A 21420-nucleotide genomic window follows, 5' to 3' on the forward strand; every position below is an offset into this window, starting at 1 on the left:
CAGACATACTTGATTATGAAACTGGCTTTTCCTATTTATTTATTATATTGGCATGAGCAAGTTAACAAAACCTTTCTGAGCCCCATTTTCTCAGCTGTAACATTGGGATAATACCTATTTCACTGGGCTGTTTTACAACAAGAGTTCTGTTAGTCAGAAAGAAAAGGTACCAGGAATTTGAAAAAGAGGATCAAAACAACAACAAAAGGACCATCAAAGACAACATCATCTATTTTTTTTCCCCAAGAATTGACTCAAAGTCCCTAGATGATAGAAGAAACTGTCCTCCTCCATTATCTTGTGCCCTTCATACCGACTTTCTCTTACCCTGATACCTTGTTCTGGTACAGCTAATGCTAGAATATGAATTAAATAATAATTTGCAGCTTCATGTCTAATATAGTTTCGATATTTATCCCCAGTCAAATCTCATTTTGAATTGCAATCCCTAGTGCTGGAGGTGGGGCCTGGTGGGAGGTGTTTGGATCATGGGGGAAGATCCCTCATAATGCTGCCTTTGCAATAGTGAGTGAGTTTTCATGAGATCTGGTTGTTTAAAAGTGTGTGGCACCTCTCCTCCCACTCTCTCTCTCTTGCTCCCACTCGCGCCATGTGAGTTGCCTGCTTCTCCTTCACCTGCACCATGATTGTAAGCTTCCTAAGACCTCCCCAGAAGCCTAGATGTCAGTACCATGCTTCCTATAAAGCCTCCAGAGTCATAAGCCAATTAAACCTCTTCTTTATAAATTACCCAGTCTGACGTATTTCTTAATAGCAATGCAAGAATGTATATGTGAAAATGCATTCCAAATTCACAATGACTTTTTGTACAACTGCTAGTAAGTTGGTAATTGCTCAAACATGAAATAATATAACAAAAAGTCACATTTTAACAATGTATGTGGCTGTACCTATGGCTTCTAATACTCTCTACGCATACGCATATTAAATACCAAAGACACAGGCTTGATCAAAACTCCCCCATCACTTCATATCAGTGTTCCTCCTGCCAACAGGATCCTTTCTTTTCCATCTCAGCACCCTAATTTTACCCACAACTTTTTATCAACTAGAATATAAAGTCTTGATCTTAGGTGTCCTTAACTTAGATGCCTCCTGGACATCTCATTTATAATTCTCTATATTTTTATTATGAAATCCAATATGCTCTGTTTCACATTTGACGTTCTCACCATCCATAGGGGGACATTTATTAATATGCTGGAGCCTCTCCATAACTCTATTAATTAAAAGAGGGACTTGGTCTCTGGATGGCTAGATGGCTAGTTCCTTTATAGACTACCACCCTTTTTACTCCCTTTACATTCCATCACTCTCTGATCCAACAAGAAGCCTGAGTTTCTTCAGTACTATTGACTTTTTAAGAATGAAGTAATGTGGGTTTCAACAGCAGTATTATAACAAAGCAGCAGCAACCCACAGTTCACAATCACCTGATTATCTTTTGCTAATTCATAATTTGAATAGTTGGATATTCTTCGCAAGCACTTTCAGTGATTCTGCATTTGCTGCCTCCTCAGTAGAAAGTTTCCTTTCCCTTTCCTTCTTTAGGGGGAGAAAAGAACTGTCCCCAGGACTACTAAACTCAAAGAGTGGTAGCTAATATTCACTTGAATAACAACTCTGTACCAAAGCTTGCAGAGACATCATCTCACTGAATCCTCAAATAACTCAGTGAGACATAGAATCCCATTTTGGGGGAAGAAAAACTGAGGCTCAGAGATTCTGAACTGCCCAGGACACCATCATGGATGACTCAGCCCCAATCTCTTCTATCGCTCTGTGTCTTCCTCAAGATTCCAGTTCTTAGGAGTGCAAGTTACCAGTCCACTAGAAGCACAAATGTTGGGAGAGGTGCTGTTTCCAAAGGAAGGGGTCTTGGGCAGACAAAAACAATGTTCTCAAGCCCTGATACCTTAATTAACGGTTCCCTATGTTTTTCCCCTACTCTGCCCTAGAAGTCTATTTTTAAAAAACAGAATTCACTGTAATTCTTTTTGAAAGAATGATCATCTCCAGAAGGAGAATCACACCTCCTCTTCTTCGGCATGGTATGCAAATTAAAAGGGAAGCTCTAACTGCCGAATGCACCCCTTCTAAGACTTCAACAATTTCCTGCAAAAACCAACCAACCAACCAAACAAACAAAAATTCACCTCCAGAGCTTCACATGTTGAGTATTCCTTGTCTGAGATGCTTGGGATCAGAAATGTTTGGATTTTGGATTTTTCAGATTTTGGAATATTTCCATATACATAATGAGATATCATGAGGATGGGACCAAGTGTAAACACAAAATTAATTTATATTTCTTATACACCTCATACACATAGTCTGAAGATAATTTCATACAACATTTTTAATTATTTTGTGCGTGAAACAATTTTTTTACTACCTTTTGATTGTGACCCAACATGTGAGGTCAGGATTTTCCACTTGTGGAATCATGTTGGTACTCAAAAAGTTTCAAATTTTGGAGCACTCCAGAGTTTGCATTTTTAGACTGGAGGGGCTCAACATGTGTTCTTCTTTCATAAAGTTAGTAAGGAAACAATGAGGCAAGTAAAAACCATTTAGGTCTCACTGTCAAAGCCCACACATATTCTAATATCATGACTAGATAAAGAAGAGCATAGAGGTTGAGTTTGTGGTCTACTTTTCTTAGGAACTAATGAAGGTCCCTAGCCCCTACTCATGTTCAGAACAAATCATCTTTCAAAATTAGTTAATCTGCTACGTTTTTCTCACCACTCAGGTTTATACATTTGCCCTTTTGAATGCTAAAATAGGTTACAGCACTCTGAAAAAACAACATTCCTATTCAATACTGTCCTTAAAACACTATGTCTAATAATGAAAAGCAATAACAAAGTATAATAATACTGCCTCACTTTTAATAGAGTAGCATCTGATAACATGGTGCAGAAAGAGTAATGGTCTGGGAATCAGAAGATGGGGATTCCATATCTTTCTCTGTTGGGATAATCCAATATGAAAGCCACATTGAGGGTGTTTCCTAGACTAGAAACCCATAACAATCTTAAATTCTAGTCCAGTTTAACCATTTTATTTTAGTCATTAGCTTCTGCTGGTGCAGAAGGCATAACTTTTCTTTCATTTATTAGCTCATTCATGTTCATTCATTCATTTATGTTCTTTAAAGCAATTTTGAGTTCCCACTAGATTCTCCTATATGCACATAAATAAGGTATGGGATTAGTGACAAATTTTATGGAAAGCATAAAAAAGAGACCTATGGAAGTTCTGAAGAGAGAAACGTTGTATATGGGTGAGTAATTAAGACAGGCTTCACAGGGAAGGTGCCATTTCAGTAGGCTCTTGAATGTTGTCTGATGAGTAATCAGTGCTCAGTAAATACTTATTAAGTAAATTAATTTTATTGAAACAATCAACAAATAAATGAAAAAAGACTGACTAGGTAAGATTTCAACAGTCAGATTAGAAAAGGGGGTCAGTATGAGGAAGGCACAGAGACAGGAAAGTGACACCAAATACATGGAACAGAGTCTTCTGGGAAAAGACTCTAGAAAATAGGCAGGAAAAGGTATGACCAGTATATCATCTTGTAGATTTAAAGCTTTGAATGCCAGATTCAAGGACTACTGGCTATTATCTTACAGGAAATGTGAAGCCATTGCCTTTTTAAAATAGAGTGTTGATAGGGGCATAGTAATATAGAGGCATACTTAAGGAGTATTGGTTACGGTGGTAGGCAAGACAGGTGGAGAGGGAAAAACTGAAACAGAGATGTTAAGATAGCATCTCTATTATCTGTATAATATCCCCCAAAGGATGAAGAAAGCACTGGGTCCAGTACCCTCATTTGCTTTGATTCCAGGGCCCTCATAACCAGTCAAGGTTCTTAGAGTCTTATTATGAAAATACACAAATGGAGATTTACAGTATAAACTCAAAACCCTTCTGATATAAACACTGAGGGAAAAGAGAAGAAAGAGCTACTTCCAAATCTGGTCAGAAGAAATTTGGAATGAAATATTGTAATTTTGCAAAGAGATGAGGCATAACTAAGGAAGAACATGCATTAACTGTCCATAATTGCTGCTAAAAATTCACGACATTAAATTAGTTTAACCTTAAATTAAGAATCAAGAATGTGCAGAGAATAATAATGTTCTCCATCGAATCATTCATGCTTAATTTAACTGACAGTATAACCATGACAGCACACTGGGCACATGGCCACAGTGGTCATCTCAGAATCTTACAAAGGCAGTTCTCTTGGAAGGGAGAGAAACCACGTTAACCTCTTCCTAAGCTTCCTACTGATTATCATTTAAAATTACCCAATTATCACAAAGCCCATAAACAGTTCAAAAGACACATTCAAAATTCACTAGCTACATATTTATTTAACTATGACATCATTTTTCCTGAAAGATTCATGTATAATCAAAACATCTAATACCAGGTTAAGTAAATTGCAGGATATCCATTTGTTAGAATAACAAATACATTGAAAATTCTGTTTCAAGGGATATTTTGCCTGATGTTAAAAAACAACTAGATTTGACAGTATCTATAAAATATTATAACTTTATAAAGATACTCATAGAAGAAAATAGAGTGAAAGAAAAACCCTTCAAAAAATTAATGAATCCAGGAGCTGGTTTTTTGAAAAGATCAACAAGATTGATAGACCACTAGCAAGACTAATAAAGAAGAGAGAAGAATCAAATAGATGCAATAAAAAATGAAAATGGGGATATCACCACCGATCCCACAGAAATACAATCTACCATCAGAGAATACTACAAACACCTCTATGCAAATAAACTAGAAAATCTAGAAGAAATGGATAAATTCCTCGACAAATACACCCTCCCAAGACTAAACCAGGAAGAAGTTGAATCTCTGAATAGACCAATAACAGGCTCTGAAATTGTGGCAATAATCAATAGCTTACCAACCAAAAAGAGTCCAGGACCTGATGGATTCACAGCCGAATTCTACCAGAGGTACAAGGAGGAACTGGTACCATTCCTTCTGAAACTATTCCAATCGATAGAAAAAGAGGGAATCCTCCCTAACACATTTTATGAGGCCAGCATCGTCCTGATACCAAAGCCTGGCAGAGACATAAGCAAAAAAGAGAATTTCAGACCAATATCCTTGATGAACATTGATGCAAAAATCCTCAATAAAATACTGGCAAACCAAATCCAGCAGCACATCAAAAAGCTTATCCACCATGATCAAGTGGCCTTCATCCCTGGGATGCAAGGCTGGTTAAACATATGCAAATCAACAAATGTAATCCAGCATATAAACAGAACCAAAGACAAAAACCACATGATTATCTCAATAGATGCAGAAAAGGCCTTTGACAAAATTCAACAACCCTTCATGCTAAAAACTCTCAATAAATTAGGCATTGATGGGACGTATCTCAAAATAATAAGAGCTATCTATGACAAACCCACAGCCAATATCATACTGAATGGGCAAAAACTGGAAGCATTCCCTTTGAAAACTGGCACAAGACAGGGATGCCCTCTCTCACCACTCCTATTCAACATAGTGTTGGAAGTTCTGGCTAGGGCAATCAGGCAGGAGAAGGAAATAAAGGGTATTCAACTAGGAAATGAGGAAGTCAAATTGTCCCTGTTTGCAAATGACATGATTGTATATCTAGAAAACCCCATCATCTCAGCCCAAAATCTCCTTAAGCTGATTAGCAACTTCAGCAAAGTCTCAGGATACAAAATCAATGTACAAAAATCACAAGCATTCTTGTACACCAATCACAGACAAACAGAGAGCCAAATCATGAGTGAACTCCCATTCACAACTGCTTCAAAGAGAATCAAATACCTAGGAATCCAACTTACAAGGGACATGAAGGACCTCTTCAAGGAGAACTACAAACCACTGCTCAATGAAATCAAAAAGGATACAAACAAATGGAAGACCATTCCATGCTCATGGGTTGGAAGAATCAATATCGTGAAAATGGGCATACTGCCCAAGGTAATTTATAGATTCAATGCCATCCCCATCAAGCTACCAATGACTTTCTTCACAGAATTGGAAAAAACTACTTTAAAGTTCATATGGAACCAAAACAGAGCCCACATTGCCAAGTCAATCCTAAGCCAAAAGAACAAAGCTGGAGGCATCATGCTACCTGACTTCAAACTATACTACAAGGCTACAGTAACCAAAACAGCATGGTACTGGTACCACAACAGAGACATAGATCAATGGAACAGAACAGAGCCCTCAGAAATGATGCCCCATATCTACAACTATCTGATCTTTGACAAACCTGACAAAAACAAGAAATGGGGAAAGGATTCCCTATTTAATAAATGGTGCTGGGAAAACTGGCTAGCCATATGTAGAAAGCTGAAACTGGATCCCGTCCTTACACCTTATACAAAAATTAATTCAAGATGGATTAAAGACTTACAGGTTAGACCTAAAACCATTAAAATCCTACAAGAAAACCTAGGCAATACCATTCAGGACATAGGCGTGGGCAAGGACTTCATGTCTAAAACACCAAAAGCAATGGCAACAAAAGCCAAAATTGACAAATGGGATCTCATTAAACTAAAGGATTTCTGCACAGCAAAAGAAACTACCGTCAGAGTGAACAGGCAACCTACAGAATGGGAGAAAATTTTTGCAACCTACTCATCTGACAAAGGGCTAATATCCACAATCTACAATGAACTCAAACAAATTTACAAGAAAAAAACAAACAACCCCATCAAAAAGTGGGCAAAGGACATGAACAGATACTTCTCAAAAGAAGACATTTATGCAGCCAAAAAACACATGAAGAAATGCTCATCATCACTGGCCATCAGAGAAATGCAAATCAAAACCACAGTGAGATACCATCTCACACCAGTTAGAATGGCCATCATTAAAAAGTCAGGAAACAACAGGTGCTGGAGAGGATGTGGAGAAATAGGAACACTTTTACACTGTTGGTGGGACTGTAAACTAGTTCAACCATTGTGGAAGTCAGTGTGGCGATTCCTCAGGGATCTAGAACTAGAAATACCATTTGACCCAGCCATCCCATTACTGGGTATATACCCAAAGGACTATAAATCATGCTGCTATAAAGACACATGCACACGTATGTTTATTGCGGCACTATTCACAATAGCAAAGAGTTGGAACCAACCCAAATGTCCAACAACGATAGACTGGATTAAGAAAATGTGGCACATATATACCATGGAATACTATGCAGCCATAAAAAATGATGAGTTCGTGTCCTTTGTAGGGACATGGATGAAACTGGAAACCATCATTCTCAGTAAACTATCGCAAGGACAAAAAACCAAACACCGCATGTTCTCACTCATAGGTGGGAATTGAACAGTGAGAACTCATGGACACAGGAAGGGGAACATCACACTCCGGGGACTGTTGTGGGGTGGGGGGAGGGGGGAGGGACAGCATTAGGAGATATACCTAATGCTAAATGATGAGTTAATGGGTGCAGCACACCAACATGGCACATGGATACATATGTAACAAACCTGCACATTGTGCACATGTACCCTAAAACCTAAAGTATAATAAAAAAGTGTGTGTATATATATATATATATATCCGTAGAAGACACACAGAAAAAAAAAAGAAGTGTAGCAAGATGCTAACAGCAATTGTCTTTGAATTAATGTATTTCCAAGTAAAATTTCTTTTCACTTTTCTCTTTATTTCAAATGAGTAGATATTAATTTTATATTAAAAACCCAAGTTAAACACGCTTAGAAAAAAAACTAAGCATAGTCTTTTTCACCAGGAACTTCTATTAACTCTAGAAAACAGTAGAGCTGCAACTGGGATGCAAAGTGATTTTTGCAACCATAAAGGTTTGTTTTATGGGTCTATCACAGTGGGTAACACATGGACGGCACTCAATAAATAGTCAGTCAATGAGTGAGGTATGGTGTAGAATAAAGAGTCAATTTGGGAAATTCTCTTTTGTAAAAATTCAGTTGGTTAGCATGATGCCAAGTAAAACATATAATTGGTTATAAAATGTTAATTTCTACCTGATTGTTGTAACAGAATTGGTGCAGTGAAATCCTGCAGAAAATCCAGGTGTTCTTCATTAGCTAATTCTTGGCTCTACATTTAAACTAAAGTTTTCAAAACATGGAACCAGACAGTCTAGTGAAGTAAGAACACAGGGAAGTGGCTTTTCTGGATAGTTTAGACTTTAACTAAAAATTTATACAGTACTTTAAAAAAAATTTTGAAGTAAATATTTCAAACAATGTTTTAATTGCTTTCCTATCTTTTTAAATAGTCTATATGGAACTAAATGTCTTGCAGACTCAAAGTCACTCTTAGGAACATTAGTTGTTATATTATATTAGATTTCTTGGTGTGATTTTTATCTTGCTCTGTACTGTGCAGTTTCATAAATGTACCTTGCTGTGGCACACTTCCACACTTTTTTGCACATACTCGTCTCTTTGCCCAGAACACCTCCCAATAAATTCCTTGTCCACCTATAAGTTCCTACTCATATTTGTCACATTTTAGTGCCCATCTTTTTTTTTTTTTTGAGACGGAGTCTCGCTCTTTCACCCAGGCTGGAGTGCAGTGGCGCGATCTCGGCTCACTGCAGGCTCCACCTCCCGGGGTTCACACCATTCTCCTGCCTCAGCCTCCCACGTAGCTGGGACTACAGGCGCCTGCCACCTCGCCCGGCTAATTTTTTGTATTTTTAGTAGAGACGGGGTTTCACCGTGTTAGCCAGGATGGTCTCGATCTCTGTGTATCTTGTGCCCTTTGATTGCTGTATTAGTTTACCCCAAAACTTAGTGGCTTAAAACAATAAAAAGTTATTATCTCACACTGTTCTTTTGAGTCAAGAATCTGGGAGTGGCGTAGCTGGGTGGTTCTGGCTTAGGGTCTCTGATAAGGTTATGGTCAAAATATTGGCCAGGGTTGAAGTCATCTGAAGCCTAGACTGGACCTGTTGGATTTACTTGATAGCTAGTTTGTACTGGTTAATAGCCGAAGGAGTCAGTGTCTTACCACCTGGACCTCTCCAAGTGCCCCTCCCAGCGTGGCAGCTGGCTTCTCCCAGAGCAAGTGATGCAAGAGAAAGAGCAAGGAGGAAGCTACACTGCATTTTACATTCTAATCTTGGCTGCCATAACCCAGCACTTCTGCAATATTCTATTCACTAGAAGTCAGACACTAAGTACAGTACACGTGCAGGGGAAGAGAATTTGGCTCCACCTTTTAGACAGAAATTTAAAAAATGTGGACATATTTTAAACCACTAAAATTGCTCTCATTACATCACTATATTGTAATTACTATTATTTAAAGGCTTTCAGTTTTTAAGGTTGTGTTTCAGGTAATCCTTAAAGCATTTATTTTATGCTATATAAAATTGCAGGGCTCTAGGTAATGACTACAGCAAGTTATAGAGGAATCACATTTTGAATCGTATTTTCCACTTATTTTGGTGTGTGCTTGACCTTGGTCCAATTATTTCGTCCCTCTGAATTTCACCTTCCTCATCTTTAAAGTGGGAATTGTAATTATCAGTCCTATTGTTGGGATTATGTGGGACAATATCGGTGAGGGCACATTACAAATTGTAAAGTACTATATGCAGTCATTAGTAGTGGGCCAGCGAGGACACAGTGCGGCAGGCCCTGCACTAGTGCTGCACAGTGTGAGCTCCAGAACTTACTGCCTATTTTCCTCACCAACCACGGGGCAAGGACCCTTTTATCTTCTTTCTTCTCAGTCCCAGAATATTTCCCAAGCTTATAACATAGCGTCCTGCACATAGTAGGTGTTCAACAAGCATTAGTTGCTATTGACGCTGATGGCTGTCCTGGTTTTCTTTTTCATTTAGAGTAAAATGGGAAACTCTTTAGGTAGCAGCACTTCACAAACTAGAATAAAAAGGCACTAAGAAGTACAGGATAATGAATTGTTCTTGGATAGGACAGATGAATTTAAATCCCAGCTCAGCCACTCAGAAGCTTAGCAAATTCTGTGACCTCTCTAAGCCTTCATTTCTTTATCTGTTATATGGGTATAACAGCATTGCTTGTTTGACAAGGTTGTGGTGAATATTAAAGGAGATAATGTATGAGAAACACCTAGACTACTGTGTGCCATATATACTTGCCATATACTAATTACTCTATAAATGTATATTATTCCTCATCTTCTGATTATGATTATTATTAAATGGCTCCATCATTTAAAAAGGCAAGGTGTTCAGACCTATGAAAGATCACATCCTCCTGCTTGAAAATCCCATTTTGGCAAATTAACACGACTTGAGTCCAGGAAAGAGTAACCTCCAAGGTTTTCCTTGCCTACCTGGGTGGCTATCTATCTAAAACAGTCTGTCTGGCTTCAGCTATTTCTATTTGCTGTCTTTATGAGCCCAGAGGCATGCTCAGCTATGAGCACATTTCAGAAATTTAAAAAGTAAACAATGAAATGTCTCATGTTTGCCACACATGTATTTTTCCTTCCATGATTTAGGTTGGCTTGTTCTAAGCCATAAAAAGTTTATAATAAGAAAGAAAAAAAGAATGAATTTGCCAGCTTAAAAATCTTTAACCCCACCCCTCTAAAACTTTCCAACTCAAGGTTAAAATGTGAACAAACGTTCCAACCAATATGTTCATGAAACATTTAATAATTACTTTGCTTATGAAAGTTTAAACAGCTGCTTGTTAGTAAAAAGGCTCCCACCCAGGCAGAATAACCTGCTGTTCCCACCAAGAAGGTTTTTACAAATCATCAGACTACATATTCAGACGAAAGGCAAAACTGCATTTACTGTACAGTCTCTAACTATTCAATTATGTATGGAATGAGTTTATCCACCAGGCCAATCAGGTTTGGTTTATTCTTTTGACAAGGATCTTGACAGCATCAACGCTAAAGCCATTCTCCAAAGGGATTACTGAGCTTTTCAATGATTTATTTCTAAAAACACATATACATTAAAAAAGCCATGTCTTTGCCTTTGGGTTATTTTACAGGATAACTCCATGAAAACAAGATTCATTAGCAAATGAATTCAGAAGTTATAGGAAGTCACATCACATTTCTTAAAAAAAAAGAATAACACTGCTCTTCAGGCTTTCATATGTACTTCCTCAGCTTGTAATATACATCATCCCAACCCCATCCTTATAATCTCTAGCATGCAGTTAATCTCCTTTTTAGTAGGACTAAACTGAATCCCTCCTGAAAGCCATCCTTGGCCTCCTAGACCAGGATGGTTGCCCTCAAATGAGCCACTATAGAACCATGTAGCTGCCATACTGTGGCACTTACCACCTTCTATCACTGTTGCTTGTTTAATTGCCCATCTTACCATGCAGCTATGGTGCTATGAGGGCAATTTGACAATATTTGATAATGGGATAATATGTATATACAAAATTTTAAGGATGGACCTCTCTGAGTGGTCAAAAACTGTGAAAATATTTGTATCCAATGTGAGTGCTCACCAAAGGGTGACCTCAGCAGAGGGGGATTTTAATAATCAAGTGGACAGGATGACTCATTCTGTGGACACCACTTAGCCTCTTTCCCCAGCCACCCCTGTCATCGCTCAATGGGCCCATGAACAAAGTGGTCATGGTGGCAGGGATGGAGGTTACACATGGGCTCAGCAACATGGGCTTCCACTCACCAAGCTGATCCGGCTACAGCCACTGCTGAGTGCCTAATTTGCCAGTAGCTGAGACCAACACTGAGCCTTCGATATGGCACCATTCCTCAGGGTGATCAGCCAGGTACTTGGTGGCAGGTCGATTATATTGGACCTTTTCCATCATGGAAAGAGCAGCAGTTTGTCCACACTAGAACAGACACTGGATATGGGTTTGCCCATTCTGCACACAATGTTTCTGCCAAGACTACCATCTATGGATTCATGGAATGCCTTATCCACCATCATGGTATTCCACGCAGCATTGCCTCTGACCAAGACACTCACTTTACAGCTAAAGAAGTGTGGCAATGGGTGCATGCTCATGGAATTCAGTGGTCTTACTATGTTACCCATCATCCTGAATCAGCTGGATTGACAGAATGGTGGAATGACTTTTGAAGTCACAATTACAATGCCAACTAGGCGACAATACTTTGCAGGGCTTTGCAGGGCTCAAGTGAAGTTCTCCAGAAGGCTGTGTATGATCTGAATCAGCGTCCAATACATGGTACTGTTTCTCCCATAGCCAGGATTCACAGGTCCAAGAAACAAGGGGTGGAAGTGGAAGTGGCATCACTCACCATCACCCCTAGTGACCCAGTAGCAAAATTTTTGCTTTCCGTTCCTGCTACATTATATTCTGCTGGCTTAGAAGTCTTAGTTCCAGAGGGAGGAATGTTGCCAGGAGGCACAGCAATGATTCTATTAAATTGGAAGTTAAGGTTGCCATCTGGACACTTTGGGCTCTGCCCACCTCTAAGTCAACAGGCTAAGAAGGGAGTTATAGTGTTGGCCGGAGTGACTGATCGGATTATCAAGATAAAATTAGTCTATTATCCCACAGTGGAGGTAAGGAAGAGTATGCATGGAATACAGGAGATCCCTTATGGCATCTCTTAGTATTACCCTGCCTTGTGATTATCGTCAATGGGAAACTACAACAACCCAATCCAGGCATGACTATAAATGGCCCAGACCCTTCAGGAGTGAAGGTTTGGGTCACTACACCAGGTAAAAAACTACGACCCACTGAGGTGCTTGCTGAAGGCAAAGGGAATAGAGAATAGGTAGCAGAAAAAGGTAGTCATCAATACCAGCTACAACCACGTGACCAGTTACAGAAAGAGGACTGTAATTGTTGTGGATATTTCCTTCTAATTTTGTTGAGAATATGTGCATGTATACACTTGCACTAAGAAAATATCTTCATTTTCTTTTTCCTTTATCATGTGACGTAAGATTTATTGACTTCTTTTTTGGTTATGTCTCTGCCAGGTTTTGGTATCAGGACGATGCTGGCCTCATAAAATGTGTTAGGGAGGATTCCCTCTTTTTCTATCGATTGGAATAGTTTCAGAAGGAATGGTACCAGTTCCTCCTTGTACCTCTGGTAGAATTCGGCTGTGAATCCATCAGGTCCTGGACTCTTTTTGGTTGGTAAGCTATTGATTATTGCCACAATTTCAGAGCCTGTTATTGGTCTATTCAGAGATTCAACTTCTTCCTGGTTTAGTCTTGGGAGGGTGTATGTGTCGAGGAATTTATCCATTTCTTCTAGATTTTCTAGTTTATTTGCATAGAGGTGTTTGTAGCATTCTCTGATGGTAGTTTGTATTTCTGTGGGATCGGTGGTGATATCCCCTTTTTCATTTTTTATTGCATCTATTTGATTCTTCTCTCTTTTCTTCTTTATTAGTCTTGCTAGTGGTCTATCAATTTTGTTGATCTTTTCAAAAAACCAGCTCCTGGATTCATTAATTTTTTGAAGGGTTTTTTGTGTCTCTATTTCTTCCAGTTCTGCTCTGATTTTAGTTATTTCTAGCCTTCTGCTGGCTTTTGAATGTGTTTGCTCTTGCTTTTCTAGTTCTTTTAATTGTGATGTTAGTCCGATGACAAATTTCATCTTTAAGTATTTTTTTTCATCTTTCAGTATTTTTTTAATAATGGAATTTTAGGGCTGGCAATGACCTTCAAGCTTTTTCAGAAAAAGTTCCTCCTTCCATAGATGAAGGATTAAGCCACTTAGCTTATTTGTGGCAGAAATAAAACCAGAACTAAAGCCTCACAACACCCATCTAGTCTTCCTTCCATTACTCCACACCAGCGATTCTCAACTTGGGGTGGCTTTTGTCCCCCAAGGGACATTTGGCAGTGTCTGGAGACATTTCTGATGCTCAAGACTGCAGGAGGTGTGGTGTGGGGTAGGAAGTGATACTAGCAGTTAGTGGCCAAGAATGTTGCTAAATACCCCACAGTGTACAGGACAGCCCCCCACGACAAAGAATTATCTGACCCAAAGGGCCAACAGAGATGATGTTGAGAAATCCTGCCCCACACTGAAAAAAGAAAGAGTGAAGTGTTCAGTTAACAAACTAGAGTTTTCATTTCAATGTTCCCCACTAGCCTTCATGGTACTGTACCATATTTAAAATAATACTGGCATATAAAACTGAATTTGTTCTTTGAATGCATGAAAATAACTGCTGTAAGAAAAAGGCATGTTAAAAAAAAATTCGCTGCATCAAGGCCCTATCAAAATGGGTTTGAATACCATCAACTGCCAACCACTCCAAAATCCCAAACACTTTTCTTTCCATACAATAACTTCAGAATAATTCATGAATATATTACCATTTTAAAAATACTGCCTTTACTAAGCAAATCTCAAAATAAGACCTAGGAAATTGCTGGGGGTCAAAAGAAATGGGCCAGCCCCAAGAGTCAACATTAGAGAATCCATTATTGGTGAGAGAGTCCAGTTTAGGATTAGTTTGTCCTGTGGTCAGGTCAATTCAAGCACAACCTTCCCTCTGTGTTTATTTGTTCGTTTGTGGAAAATCATGAAAGCATCATAAATTAAAACTGGAAAAAGACTAAGGGGGGCTAAAGTCAGAGCAGGTCCACCCTGCACTGGGTGCTACACAGAGATCCCACAAGGCAGCCCTCGCTTTCCAAGAAAGCAGCTCGCTCTCAGGAGTATCCTCTCACCAGTGTCCTCAACAGATTAATGTACTATGGTTACGTAAGATGTTATCACTGATCATGTTAGCCTGGTCAAAGTGTACATTTGAACTTTCTGCACTATTTTTACAATAGCTGTGAGTCTAAAATTATTTCTAAAAAAGTTTATTTTACAATATAATGTGATTGGTAGTGCATCTATTTTGGCTTTTTCTGTTGCCCTCTGATAAAGATGGACCTGAGTAGCTGATCAGTGAAGGGGTGTGAAAAGAGGCACAGGGAAACAAGGCATCATAAAGAGTCATTAACATCCCAGAAGTGATGCATTCATCAGATCCTCTTCCATAGTGACAAGGAGCTAAAAAGAAATGACCCAAGGAGGACTTGGAGGGAGGATACGTAAAATCAATGGATCAAGCACAGGCAACTTTCCCAGGTAAAACTCCTTCATGGGTGCTCTAAGGAAACTCTGAGACAACAAAGGACAGTAGAAATGAGAGCTCTTTGTGCTTAGGGAAAAGATGTCAGGAGAAAAAGCATGAGAGAAAGGTACAATTTCTCCTATAAAAATGACTTGGTAAGGATGAATCAATGTATAGCCCTCAAATTTAGACACCATTGAAATAAGGCATGCTCAGACATAATGGAATCTCTTAGAGGTTAAAAGAAATGGGAGTCCAGAAATCTAGAGTTATGTTCCAGATGTGTTTGTACCACACATTTGCTGTGTCCCCTTAGACAAGTTCTCCTTGGTCAATTTTCCTAATCTGAAAGTCATGGAGTTTGTACTAAATCTCTGGGATCCCTACTCTCTGTCTCTGCCTCTAAGACTGTTTTGATTGTTAGGATAACCTCTATAGAGTTAATAAAAAATAAAACCTATTCACAGATGGCAAGAAGTTTCCTCTGAATTTTCAAATGCAAAGTAGTTCCTTAATAAGTGGGGGTAGAAATAATACTGCTATTTTAGTACCATGAAGTATCAGCTCAGAAATCAAAAAGCACTCATTTTCACCTACTCAGATTTATTCTCAACCATAGATGGGTCTTAACGATACCATGATTTCCCAGGGATAAAGCTGTCTTGAAAGAATGGAGTTCTGAGGCTAATGTCAGGGCTTCTAGAGGACTGCTTTAGCCCCAGTGAAGTGCACTCATGCACACTGTCCAATATCTTCTGGGTCCTGCACAACATGTCCAAATCACAGAGGAGTACAGTTTCTGAGGAAGTCAGAGTGGAGAGAGAATTCTGGGCTTAGAGGAGCCAGAATGTGCCACCATGAGTTTTTTGGAAAGAGGGTAGATTTTAGGTATATAATACCCCTATTCTGCTATTTTCACAAAGTGAAACCCAATAAAGTATTTGCATTATTGGCTTTTTTTTTTTTTTTTTTTTTTGAGATGGAGTCTCACTCTGTTGACCAGGCTGGAGTGCAGTGGTGCAGTCTCCACTCACTGCAAGCTCCACCTCCCGGGTTCATGCCATTCTCCTGCCTCAGCCTCCCGAGTAGCTGGGACTACAGGCGCCCACCACCAAGCCCAGCTAACTTCTTTTGTATTTTTTAGTAGAGATGGGGTTTCACCATATTAGCCAGGATGGTCTCCATCTCCTGACCTCGTCATCTGCCCGCCTCGGCCTCCCTGGGATTACAGGTGTGAGCCACTGTGCCTGGCCTATTGGCATCTTTTTAAAGCCTGTGGTTAATTCAGTCCAGGCTTATGGATGAGTTATGCAACAGGGTTTTGAAATGCACTGATACTTTATCAATCACATATACACTTTTCTAAAGCTGAAATTTACCACATTTTGCACATGGGTTTTGGGCCAAAATAGAAGGATTATTTACATGCTAACTGCTTTACTTTTATTAAGGTTCCGTGCATGGTTGATGAGATGTAAGGAGCTATAGTGGGTGTCATCACTGAACAATATCTATTAGCCACTGCCTAGCGTTAGTGCATGCAATGGTTTGCATATGTCACCCAAAAGTTCATGTGTTGAGAACTTAATCCCCAATGCAACATTGCTGGAAGGTGGGGCCTAATATGAGGTAACTAAATCATGAGGGTTCTGCCCTCAGGAATGAATTAATATCATTATCACAGGAATGGGTTAATTATCTCAAAAATGAGTTTGTCATAAAAAGAGTTTGGTCCCCTCCTGCTCTCTTGCTCTCACCATCTCTTGCCCTTCCACCTTCTGCCATGGGATGATGCAGCATGAAGGTCCTTGCAAGATGCTGGTGCCATGCTCTTGAACTTCCCTGTCTCCAGAACTCTGATCTAGTTTCTGTTCATTATGAATTACCCATTCTATGATATTCTGCAATAGCAGCATAAAACAGACTGAGATACCCACTTTCCTCCCCTCTGCCTACCTTGAAGTCTCCGAAGATGTTTGCATTATTCTGTAGGCAGAATAATGATAATTTCAACATACCTTCTCCTTTTATAGAGATAATTTCCACTGCAGCTAATTTTATAAGTTATTTAGCACCACTATTCTTTAGTATGCTATGGAGCAAAGTAGCAAGGGTTTGTCAGGAAAAAGTTAGTCAACCTAAATTATAAAAACCAACTTTTAAGTTACTGCCAGCATTACTGATAACTTAAAAATGAATGATTTTAGGAACGTCTGCTAGACTTTGGAACTGAACTCCTTCCCTGGCCTATGAAAGATCAGTTCTCAGTTGACCTTGAATCTCCACCAGACATTGCTTTTCACCATCATACATTTCCTTTTCCCCTTTCTTCATTCTCATTTTCTGTTCATTTATGAATGGTACCATATAATTTCTTCTTACTGTAACTGCCTCCTATCTAACCCTAACTCCCCTCTCTGTCTTTTTTCCTCTGTCTTCTGCTCACCTCTGATCACTCACCTCGGCATTTATCTTCATCACAACCTTTATCTTATAGGAAACAGGAGAGAGGGACCTGAAAGCAGGGAATCACCATGTTGAGATCAAATGTATTAAAATAACTTTGAGCTTCATTGCAAAGAAGTATGGAAAAGACCAGAAGAAAAAAATCAGGGGACAAATAGTGAGGGCCTGAATTAAGGCAGTAGTAGCAGTAAAGGCAAGGTAGGAACAGAATTTTTTTTTAATATGCTGAAAATAGACTGAATAGGATGTGATACCTGACTGTAGGACAGTGATAAAGGAGAGGGAATGAAAAATGACTTGAAGTTTTATAACCTTGCTGTTAGATAAATATGGTTCATTTAATAGAAACAAGAAACGAAGACAAAAAATCAAGTATGAGGGAGCCCATGTGTTCATATTTGGGCATGTTGCACTACATTCAGCGGTGAGGTTCAATGTGCCAATGAACAATTGGTATTCTAAAAGGGCAGTAAAACTTCTAGATTTAAAGAGGATCAAGATTAGTGACATCCTCCAACCATTTTTTTCTTACTTACTCCTTCATTTTACCAAAATAAAACGTGTTGAGAAGCCACTGCATGCCAAGTTCCTGAAACAGCCATTAGAGGCGGGAAAAAGGAAAACAAAGGAAATAGAGTGAACAGAGTGCCTGCTCTCAGGGCATTTGCAAGTTCTGCTGGGAGATGACACCATAACAGTGGCATGAAGTGTTGGGATGAGGGGAATGTTACCAAAGCAGTCTTCATGGAAGAAGTGACATTTACTGGGGATAAGGCCGTTCTTTTTCAGGCTCATTAGTCAACTTAATACCTGCAGAGGGACTTCATGCTTCTTGCTTGCCTTCAAGTCTGTATGTCCATGGTTCCAGGCCAGCTAGAATGCAGATTTCCTCCACAAAATGCAACCACAGACTTGACTTTACTGTCCTCATTTTCATTTTTTTCTGTGAAAGTAATGCTGTTGCTTCTTTGTGGAAGAACTTTTGTTAAACTTCTACCTTTTACATCTTGGTAACAAAGTATTTATGATCAACTCTTGGAATTCTAGGCAACATCCTAAATCTCATGATTGCTCTGAAATTGTCCATCTACCTTCTGGGAGAAGGTGCTACCCCGACAAAATACAGAGTGAAGCATCTTGACAGAGAGAAGGGTACTTAAATTTAGGCCAGTCCAGCAATTCCACTCCAAGATATTTACTCAGAAGAAATGAAAACATTAAGTCCACAGAAAGACTAGTATAAGAACATTCACAAAAGCTTTATACACAATAATCAAAAACTAGAAACCACCCACATATCCATCAATTGCTGAATGGATAAACGAATTGTCATATATCTGTACAATGAAATATTACTCAGGGATATAAAGGAGGAAACAACTGAATCAACAACATGGATAAATCTCAAAAGCATTATGCTGAGTGAAATAAGTCTGACAGAAAATGACTACAGATTATATTATTTCACTTATATATGAAATAATAATTTAAAAAACAAAACAACTATAGCTCTAGAAAGGAGATCACTGGCTGCCAGGGCAGGGTGGTAGAGTTGGAGATGGACTACAAAGGAGCTCAAGGGAAACTTTGGGTGGTGGAAATATTATATATTATAATTTGTGCTAGTGGTTACATTATACATTTTCCAAACTCATCAAATTGTACAATAGATTGGTTGATTTATTTTATATAAGTTATACCTCAATTCAGCTGATTTTAAAAAATAAAAGAATGAGTCAGGCTGAGCTGACAAATAGGCCCAAGTTCTCCTAGCCAGAAGATGTTAATGGCCCTCATGAAGCTATCAGAGCCAGCACTATCTCAGCCCTCTGGCTCTCAGGAACTCCTCTGCCTAAATACTTCGGCCTCAGATTCTGAGACTCCCTAGCTGCTACAGGCTAAGGATCCCAATAACTCACTCTCACCCCGCCACCCACCTGCCCACAACCTTAGGCCAGCTCACCCAGCCTGCTCACCCAAACAGCGACAGTATTATAATCTTAAACCCTTCAAGCCCTGGGCTAGCTACCTGATGATGACAAAACTTTACCCTGGAACTACTGACTGGGGAAAATACCTGGGAAGGATTACACTTTAAGGCATCTGACTATTTAGCATCTGAAATATAGACTCTTGGCTCTTCTGTTGTTATCAGTTTCTTAAAGGGACAAGGGGCTGGGCTTGTCTGTTTGAAACCACAGTTTCTCTACAGCTGTCTGACTCCCTGTGATTCTACTGAGTTCTTGTTTTCCATCATCCCTGTGGCAAAAGCCATGGTTGATGCCCAGGTCCTTGAAGCAGATGATTTTAGAAGAGGGAAAAGAGTCCTGAGCTTAAAATTAATGTTTACTGCAGTACAGCCCTCAAGTCTGGGAGAAGTCCTGAGTCCTGAGTCTCCCAGTCCTCAGTCTGGGAGAAGTCATGTGCATAAGACTTGTTTCTCCATCACCAAATGCCATCACTCTTTACCCTTTCCTTCATCCCACTGATGCTGTCAAATAAAATACAGGTCTGAAATTTCTAAATAACATTTTTAAGTTCCATTTTTAGAATTTCAGTAACAAATGTATGAGATTTGCACCAGAAACCTTATAAAAAGAGTTTGTTGCACACTTGATGCCATACAAAGGAAACTTACATTCAGTGAGTTGTGATGTGCCAAACACTCAACAAAGCTATTTGATGTGCCTTACCTAATCTAGTCCTCACAATAATTCTGTTAATTACTTGCATACTATCCCTTTATTTGCAGATAAATTCATAAACTCTGGAAACTGCACATAAACTGTGGTTTAAAGCTTGGTTTAATATTCACAAGATCCTGGGTTTGAATTCCTTCTTAGCTGCCTACTAGCTGTGTGGACCTTGGGTAATTGAGTTTCCTTCTAGGTTTGTTTTCTCACCTATAAAATGAAGAAACTTCATATGATTTAGATCTGTGTCCCTGCCCAAATCTCATGTGGAATTGTAATTCCGAATGTTGGAGGTGAGGCCTGGTGAGAGGTGATTGGATTATACAGGCTGTTTCTCATGAATGATTTAGCACCATCCCCTTGGTGCTGTTCTTGTGTTAGTGAGTTCTCATGAGATCTGGTCGTTTAAGTGTATGGCGTCTCCCCTCCCCTTTGCTCCTGCTCCTGCCATGTAAGACACCTCACTCCCGCTTTGCTTTCTGCCATGATTGAAAGCTCCCTGAAGCCTTCCCAGAAGCAGATGCCACCATGCTTCCTGTACAGCCTGCAGAACTGTGAACCAATTAAACCTCTTTTCTTATAAATTACCCAGTCTTAGGTATTTCTTTATAGCAATGTGAGAATGGACTAATACAGAAAATACATCCAAATTCACTAAGCTTTGAAAGGATTAAATAAGATAATTAACACAATAAGTATTAACTATTGGTTTTATCTTAAATGCCAGGCTAGCTTCAAATGGAATAAATACAACACATATGGACAAATACCACTCTCAACTGTTCCAAGGTTGAATTTCCACACCACGAATACCATTCTGTCCTTCAATTACTCCTGCTCTTCTTCAGTCAATGTGGTAAAATTTTTATTTTTTAACCTTTAGATTCAGGGAGTATATGGACATATTGTGTGAGGCTAAGGTTTTGGCTTCAGTTGAACCCGTCACCCAAGGAGTAATGTAGTACCCAACAGGTAGTTTTTTTAAACCTTGCTTCCCTCTCTCCCTCCCCCCATTTTGGAGCCCCCATTGCCTATTCTTCCAGTCTTTATGTACATATGTACCCAATGATTAGCTCCCACTTGTAAGTGAGAACATGCTTTTTGTTTTTGTTTCTGTGTTAATTCACTTAGGATA

General features: G+C 39.2%; 1 protein-coding gene across 1 annotated transcript in view; it reads right to left on the minus strand.

Moving 5' to 3' along the window:
- The window catches only part of CPQ (carboxypeptidase Q), a 531872-nt gene that overhangs the window by 267162 nt on the left and 243290 nt on the right, over window positions 1-21420 (minus strand). The window lies entirely within an intron of this gene.

Source organism: Nomascus leucogenys, chromosome 16, assembly GCF_006542625.1.
Source record: "Nomascus leucogenys isolate Asia chromosome 16, Asia_NLE_v1, whole genome shotgun sequence".
Taxonomy (NCBI): Eukaryota; Metazoa; Chordata; class Mammalia; order Primates; family Hylobatidae; genus Nomascus; species Nomascus leucogenys.